This window comes from Hyaena hyaena, unplaced genomic scaffold (genome assembly GCF_003009895.1).
Source record: "Hyaena hyaena isolate Hyena2069 unplaced genomic scaffold, ASM300989v1 scaffold_192, whole genome shotgun sequence".
Classification (NCBI taxonomy): Eukaryota; Metazoa; Chordata; class Mammalia; order Carnivora; family Hyaenidae; genus Hyaena; species Hyaena hyaena.
The window spans coordinates 2,502,379-2,510,145 of record NW_024080825.1 but is presented as its reverse complement, the minus strand read 5'-3'; positions in this window follow the sequence as shown (position 1 = coordinate 2,510,145).

Sequence of the window (7,767 nt, the reverse complement as noted above, 5' to 3'; positions counted from 1 at the left end):
GCGGCTCCGCGCCCCCCACCCCGGGAAGCCCCCCGCCCCGCAGTTCCGGCCGCAGCCGCGCCCCCCGCCCCCGCGGCTCGAGGCCGCCAGCGCAGCCGTCCCAGCCCCGGGCGCGCCTCCCCCGGTGGGCGGGCGGGGACCGTGACGCGCGCCCACTGACGTCTCCGGAATCCCGGCGGCGGCCGACGCAGCCTCATCAATGGAGCTAAAAATAGCGGCGCCCGGAATAGCCGTGAGCGCCCCGCCCCGCGCCCCCCCCCCCAACTCGCCGCACATCCAGTTACATAATCCGCCTCGCTGTGGCTGGGGTGGGGGAGCTGTTTTTCAGGTGAGGGTTCTGCGGCCTTGCTAACACCTTCCGAGGCAGCAAACCTGGAGCTGGGTTATAAATAATTTAACTAGGGGCTTCCCCGGAAACAGAGGTGGGAAAAGTGAGGCCCAGAGAGGCCCCGCGGCGACCCAAAGTCACACAGCAATTAGGCTGGCTTAAGAGGACAGGGCCCTGGCCCTCTGAGTCCTGGGCACCCCCACCAGCATCGACTGGTTGGCCTGCGTCCCACCCTAAGGGCAAGGAACCCGATTAGCAGGGCGCCCAGCTTCACCAGAGGGAGAACTTGAGAGGGTAAATTTCTCCCGATTAAGCGTTTCCAGAGGCTGTGGGAGTGCAAGGCCGAGGCTGCTGGTGGATTCACTGATCAGGCTGTTCCTATGCTACATGTGACCAAGGGCAAGTCGCTTCACCTCTCTGAGCCTGGGTTTCTTTACCTATGAAATGAGGGTGATAATATTATCCACCTTCTCTGGTTATCAGGAGATTGAACAGCTGTGCAGATGCCTCGTACTTCCCACTCTCTTCTAGGACTCTGACTTGCCCCCAATCCACTGGAGTGCTTAGTGCAGGAAATAACACGGAGGCTCACTGCAGTGGCCAGGAAGCCCTGAGTGGTCCACACTCTTCTGGCCATAGGTCTCCAAGTCCCCTCAGTAAGAACCTTCCTGGGGGCAGGAGTACTTGGAAGGCTTCTCTCTCCCACTGGACTGGAACACTCTTTGGAAATGGGAGAACTTCCTTGTCCTGAGCATATCCTTCTCTGCCAACAGCCCCCACCCCCCACCCCCCCTTTTTGGAGTGGCTGGTTCAGGGAAGCCAGCCCAAGGCTGGAGCAGTGGGACTGGGGGCTTGTGGGGGGGGGGGAGTGTTATAATGTCAGGCGAGGGTACCAGGGAGTAGCCACTAGGCAGGACCCAGTCCCGTGGCGTGCCACACCAGCCACCACCCCCTGCTCGTTTTTGGAGCCACTTTAAATCACAAGCATGCTATCATATCCCCAGCTCTGAGGCCAGGCCCCACGCAACAAAGAATCTCTTCTGCATTCAAAGCTCTCCAAAAGAGGCCCCACACCCCACTCAGCCCTCATTCCAGGGGCCACATTCCTCTCCCCACCGCCCTGCCCACCCGCAGAAATCCTTTTCTGGACCTGGTCCTGAACTGCCGCAACTCAGAAGCCCCTTTCTCTCAGTCCTCATAATGATCCCAAGAATCTCTGGTTTGTCTCAAAATCAAGGTTCTTCTCAGAACCTTTCCATTCTTTACCCAGATTTGATATGGAATCTGGTAGACATAAAATAAAGAAACTGAGGCTTCAAACTAGCAAGGGAGGGGGGTTTGGACTAGATCCCCCCTTCTCCTTCCTACCCCAGCAGCTCTTTCCACATGGGCATTTTAAAGAAGCCGCTATCCCCACCCTCTCTTTTTCTTTTTCCAGAAATCTAACTTTTGAAATACATTTTAAAAATATTTGCCTGTGTAGGAGAAATATATTTATTTGGACAGGAAGAATATAAAAAAAAAAAGAAGAAGAAGAAAAGAAAAGAAAGAAAAAGAAAAGGCTCAATTACCAGTTTTTCCATGAAGCCTTCCAGCCCACAGAGGTCTCTCCCTTCCATAAATACTTTAGCACAACTTGGCTTTCTTATATATCCTCCTGTTTTATAATCAAGTAAAACGTATACTAAAATAGGTCATGCCAAAACACACACACCTGTGCGGCTCATGATGGCAGCGTGAGATGGGAGAAGGAGCTTAGGTTCAAGAGGGCTGGGGTTGACACTGACCTATTACCAACTGTGTGACTTCAGGGAAGCTACTCACCTGAACTGGGCTTCAAGTTCTTCACTGGAAACAAGAAGATGAAAATGAACCCGTGTCACAGAGTTGTTGTGAAGAGTGTATCTTTGGCAGTAGATATAAAGAATGTAGCAAGTAGTCTGCCACATAGTAGACCTGCAGACCTGCTATTTCCATACAGGAGGCCTTGGGGGAAGGCAGGCCTGGGGACCCCGGACCCTGTCTTGAATCTGCAGATGCAGATTACTCACCATAGCTTGGCCCAGCTGGTATATTTATTTGGGGTCTTGAAGAGCTCTGTACAGGCAATGGAGGCAATACCACCTTTTAGTGTCATTACAGATGTCCAGTAAATTCCGGCCCCCTTCTTGCCTCTTTGACCCAGCTCACTCAGCTACCAATGTCCAAGCCGGGATCAGAGCCCGGGTCTTCTGACTCCCAGGCCCGTGTTCTAGTTTCCACTCACCATCTTGTTCCTTCATGCCTAACCCCTCTTCTTTCTACACAAACTCCAGAAACTACCACACAAGCCCCTTTTGCAGATGGGAAAACTGATGAGAGAGAAGTTCAACCACTTGAATGGCTCAGGAGCTAGGACTGCAGTGGGGAAGCGGGCACCCTAGTCAGTGTCAGTGCTGTGACACGTTCTGGGAAATTTTTAAGGGAGGACAAGATCTTGCTGCAGAAAGTTGCTTCCTAGTCTGATGGGGAGGTAGAACACAAGAACGGTTATGAAAACATGGCCGGAAGACCCAAAAGGTAGCCTCCAAGAGGTCTCCAGCTGACATTGGGGTGGGACTCCAGAGGGTTAATCTGAGAGGCCTCCCTTGAAGAAGAGAACATGGGGCACTGTGTGAAAGGAGAGAGGGGACCAGGCAAGACACAGAGAAGGGAGCTCATTGCGGAGGAAAAAGGCTGACTTCAGAGTTCTTAGATATGGGGTGGGGGCAGGGTGGAGACCCAAGACAATCAGCCAGACGTCTAGAAAACCCTTGATGCAACTCAGCCCCATGAGGGAGACATTTTTCCACCATACCTCCACCCTGGCCCAATGGGGTTATGAATAAAAGTATGTCAAGGGGGTTCCCCAGCCCATTTGTGCCCGGAAGGGGCTCCCCTGCCCAGGCCTTGGCCCTGAGAGAGGAGAGGGGCTGTGCAGGGGATTCCCTTCGTGGTCCTTTCCTCATCCTGAGGATGGAGAAATACTTTGCAGGGGTCTCCCCACCCCTCCCCAGGTTTAGGAGCAATTAAAGGGAAAAAGTGGGAGCACAAAGAAAGGACAAGCCCTTTCTGGGGTTGTCCCAGGGACCAAGGGCCCTCCAGGGACACCACCCAGATGGGGTTACATACTCTGAATTACATAAGGATGAGGCGGCCTGGCTGGGTGCTTTATCGAAAGTACCTCCACATTTGCTATTCCCTGGTTGCCATGAGAGGCCGTCAGGGCTAGCAAGAAAAAGTGACCAAGTTCAACAGGCTGGAAGTGACAGAGCTGGAATTAATGCCAAGCTTTCCCCTAACTCTAAGCCAGGCTCTTTATTAAAAACAAGCTGAAGACCTCTATAACTTTATTTTTTTAATTACAAAATCAAACAGGCTCGGTGTAAACAAATGCAAAACGTTACAGAACTACTTGATTTATGAAGCGAGAGGCTGGTAATCAACTCCCCAAGGAGTAGGGTTTGGTAATCCTCCGGTGTCCCTTCCAGATTTCTCTCCACGTCGCCAGAGATCAGATCTGGCCCGGCGGGCCCTCCCCCAGGGGCCGGGACCGGAACGCCGGGCCGGAAGGAACAGGGCCGGGCCCCGCCGCAGCACGGCAGCCTCGGCCGTGCCCCCCGCCACCGTCCCGGGGGCGGCCGCCCCGCGCCTGGCCCGGCTGGGCCGGGTGGGGCCGGGGAAGCCGCTACGTCACCAGACGGACGGGAGGCAGCCCGCGCCGGTCCAGCCGGGCTTCCATTACATCACTCGGCGGCGCGGAGCCGCGCCGGGGCGAACGCCGCCGCAAACCATTGGCTACCTTGCGGCCCTTCCAACCAATAACACGATTGTATGCAAATAAGCCATTGGGCGTTTGCTTCCTTCTGGTCTGGTGCATGCAAATAGCCGCCTTGGCGACTGTGGGGGGTGGGGGTGGCGCCTGCGCCCCGCGAGGAGGAAAAGAGGGGTCGCGCAGTCCGCTGGGGGCTGGTCCTAAATCTGGTCCAGCCAGTCCTATGGGGAATGGAGTGGAATTAAGGGTAAGCGCCCTTAAGTCTTGAGGTGCCTTTCCAGTTAGACGCCGTTTCTTGGAGATTCAATGAACCTGAGAAATGATGCAAAAATTATTTAGGCCCATTTAAGAGATACGGAAAAAGAAAAAATAAAGAGCTACAGAAAGCTAGGACGTACTTTGGAGACTACCTAAGCCACAGTCTCTTCACTTGCGACATTGCAAAGAACAAAACAGACACAGCACAGCCCCTGCCCTCGCCCGCTGATTCTTACAGCACAGAAGGGGAGACTTATCTCGCCAATAAGTCACAAGTGCCATAAAGAGAAAATGGGAGGGCTGCCCCTCCAGGGGTGGCCTGATGGATAAGAAGTAGTGTGCAGTAAATCATTTGAGGAGGCCTGGAAAAGAGAGAGGAGAGAGAGACAGAAACAGAGAACTAAATGTAGGATGCCAATGAATTATTTAATGGATGCCCAGGTGCCCCACCAAGGAAGTAATTTTTCAAAGGGGAGTATTTCTCATGTGGAGAGTGGGGCGAAAGGCCAAGTATTCCAGGGAGAGAAAACAATATTCAAGAGAGCCCAAAGTGGGGGGGGGGGGGGGGGGGGGGGGGGGGGGGGGGGGGGGGGGGGGGGGAGAGTTTGGTCCAGAGCAGGGGAGTAAGGGAGTAAGTGCCCCAGCCCAGTGACTAAGGAACAGTGCTGTATGTGAGGTCAGAGAGGAGGGCCTGGCCACATGGTATGGGGCAGTGCCAGGCAGGCACTGGGCCAAGCACTCTCCTTACTTTGTCTCTTCCTTCTTTCCATAGCCCTCTAAGGCGGATACTATCTAGTCTTGAGGGAACCGCGGCTCCCAGGGGTTAAATAACATGCCGGATGTCACACAGCTGAAAAATAGACTGTGGATCAATGTCCAGGCCGTTATGGCCTCAAAGGCTGTGCACTGAACCACTGGCTCTTGCCTCCCAGATTGGAGTGTAAGCTTCAGACAGGTGAACAGATGTGCCTCCAATTTCGTGGCTTGCAACAGAGCCTGAGATCCCGGAGAGGGCTGTAGATTTTTCACTGTGCTGTGAAGGGAGCTAGGGCTCAAGAAAAGGGATGGGGAAGGGGAGGGGAGGCAGGATGGGGAAAGTGTCCTCCTTGCCCAGACCTTGGGGTTTGCTAGCACTTGCCTGGAACTTGAGGTTTGCTGAAATGGAAATAGGTAGAGGTTTTCAAACACCTGTGTCCGGGGGTCTGCTGCTAGCCAGCCGGCAGCTGCCTGCCCTGCCCCGGCAACCCAGATTAGCTAGATCTTGTGTGCTGTCCTTGTTGCCAAGAGACACCTCCTCTGGCTCTCGCCAGCAGAGCCTGCTTCGGTTAGGTTACCGGGACGACTCCCAGGAGAGGGGAGCGCCGGGAGAGACGTGGAGGCAGACGAGGGAACAGGAGGGGCCCGGCCCTTCTCCCACACAGGTTTCCTTGGCATTGGGGTGGGTAGCCCGTAGCCCGCAGGTGTGTGTACCTTCAGGGCCTGTCTCTCCTATGCCCCCTCTATGGGCTCAGAAGGCCAGGACCCACAGGCCGAGGAGGGTGGCCGAGACAGGGGCATTGCCCCTTTCCGGAGAGTGCTCCTATAGGAGTTTGGAGGGGAGTCCTGCCCCACACCTGAGCACCATGAAAGAGTAGCTCTGCGTGTGCTCCTGACCATCTGATCACTGAGCAGGGGACCTCTCATCAGGAAGGCTGGGCAAGAACTCACCTGCCTTCTGTTGCTTTTGTAAAATTTCCCACACTTTTCCAGTTGGGGCGCCCCTACCTGCCAGAAGGTTCTGGAGTCATGGAGCAAAGAGGTCCTAACTCCCTGGATTTGGAGGATTTGGGGGAGAATAATTAGGCGACTTAACTGGTGTAGATAATATAAGGCATTACTTTTATATTTTTAGGGAGAAGGTTTTATTTTTGGTTTCAGTGAGGGCTCTTTTTTTTTTTTTTTTGGTTTGGTTTTGAGGAGTAGGTATCTTAAAGGCACAGAACTGGAGTAGCCATAATCCTAATTCTTAACACGTGAGCACTGTGCAGCTGGGAGAATGGTCTCCCATGCCCCGGGGAGGGGGGGGGTCTGGGAAAATCTGCCCAAGTGCCCTTCAGGAGTAGGGGTGTGTGCCTGGCAACTGGAGTGGTCATGTGGCTCTGCCCTTTCCAGTGGGCATCAGGGTGTATGGGCATCTCCTTGGATCGAGGGGCTGTAAGTGCAGTGTCCGAGCACGCTGTGAAATGGGAGGTGTGGGGATGGAGTGGAGCAGGCAGCCCTGGGATAATGGAGCCTGCAGCCTCCAGCAGCCTGCCCCCCGCACCAATTTCTCAATTTCCTCTTGCTCTTTGCTGGTGCCCTTACAGAGGAGCAGAGCTTCAGTTATCTCTGGTCCTGGCTCCAGGGTTCCGGAAGCACTTTCTTGGGGCAAGGTTCTGGCTCCCAGCATCGGGGGGGGGGGGCGGGGGGGACTGCAGTGACCCAGTGTGGCTGCGAACTGCCTGAGCCACTCAGGCTTGTGAGTAGGATGATCCTTCAGACACTCACACCATAAATGTCCAGACGCAGAGTCACTTTGGAACTGTCCTCTGCAAGCTGGGCAGGGCCTCCTCCCAGGGAGGGCTGGGTAACCTGAGCCGCTGCCCTCAGGTCACTTAGGGAGTGATCAGCTGATGCTCCCAGGGACCATTCATCATGCCCCCCGCCCAGCCCGACACTGCCACAGCTATTTCCAGTCCCTGGGTCTAGAGCAGCTTATGTAACAGGCTGGGAGCCAGGGGCTGGGTTGGGGGCTCTAGTGGCAAGGAATGGGGCTTGGCCCACCTGGCCCTGTCAGGCCAGCCACTCAGTGTCCCTTTTCTACCTGTGGGGGGTGGGGTGCAAGAGGGAGACCATAGACCTGGGGGGAATCATGGTGGACAGCCTGGCATCTACCAGCACACTTTGTACTTCCTCCCTCCCCTCCCATCTTGGCCCAGAAGGTGGCCCAGGCTCCTTCCTTCCACGAATCCAAGGCCACCAAGCCACCTCTCTTTCGGCCACTCAGCCCTACGCGGCCTCTGTTCTCTCACCCTGCCCTGTCCTTCAGAGAAGGAAGCGGGCAGGCTAGCTGCCAGCCCCATGTGGGAGAACCCTGTCCCCATCTCTGTACCCCCTTTCCTGACTCCATGGGGACCGGGAGGGACCCCTTGGTGATTAAGCAGGGTTCAGATATGCTTATTTGCATCATGGCCTTGGGCAGCCTTGGTGAGCTTGCTGAGCCTCAGTTTCCCACCTAGGAACTAGAACACGAATACCTTCTTTTCAGAGAGGTTGTGACCATGAGGGCTTGGGAACACATTTCAGAGGGGAGATTGCTTAGGTCTGAAGCCCAGCCCTATCGGTGTGGCTTCGGGTCAGTTACTTGAGC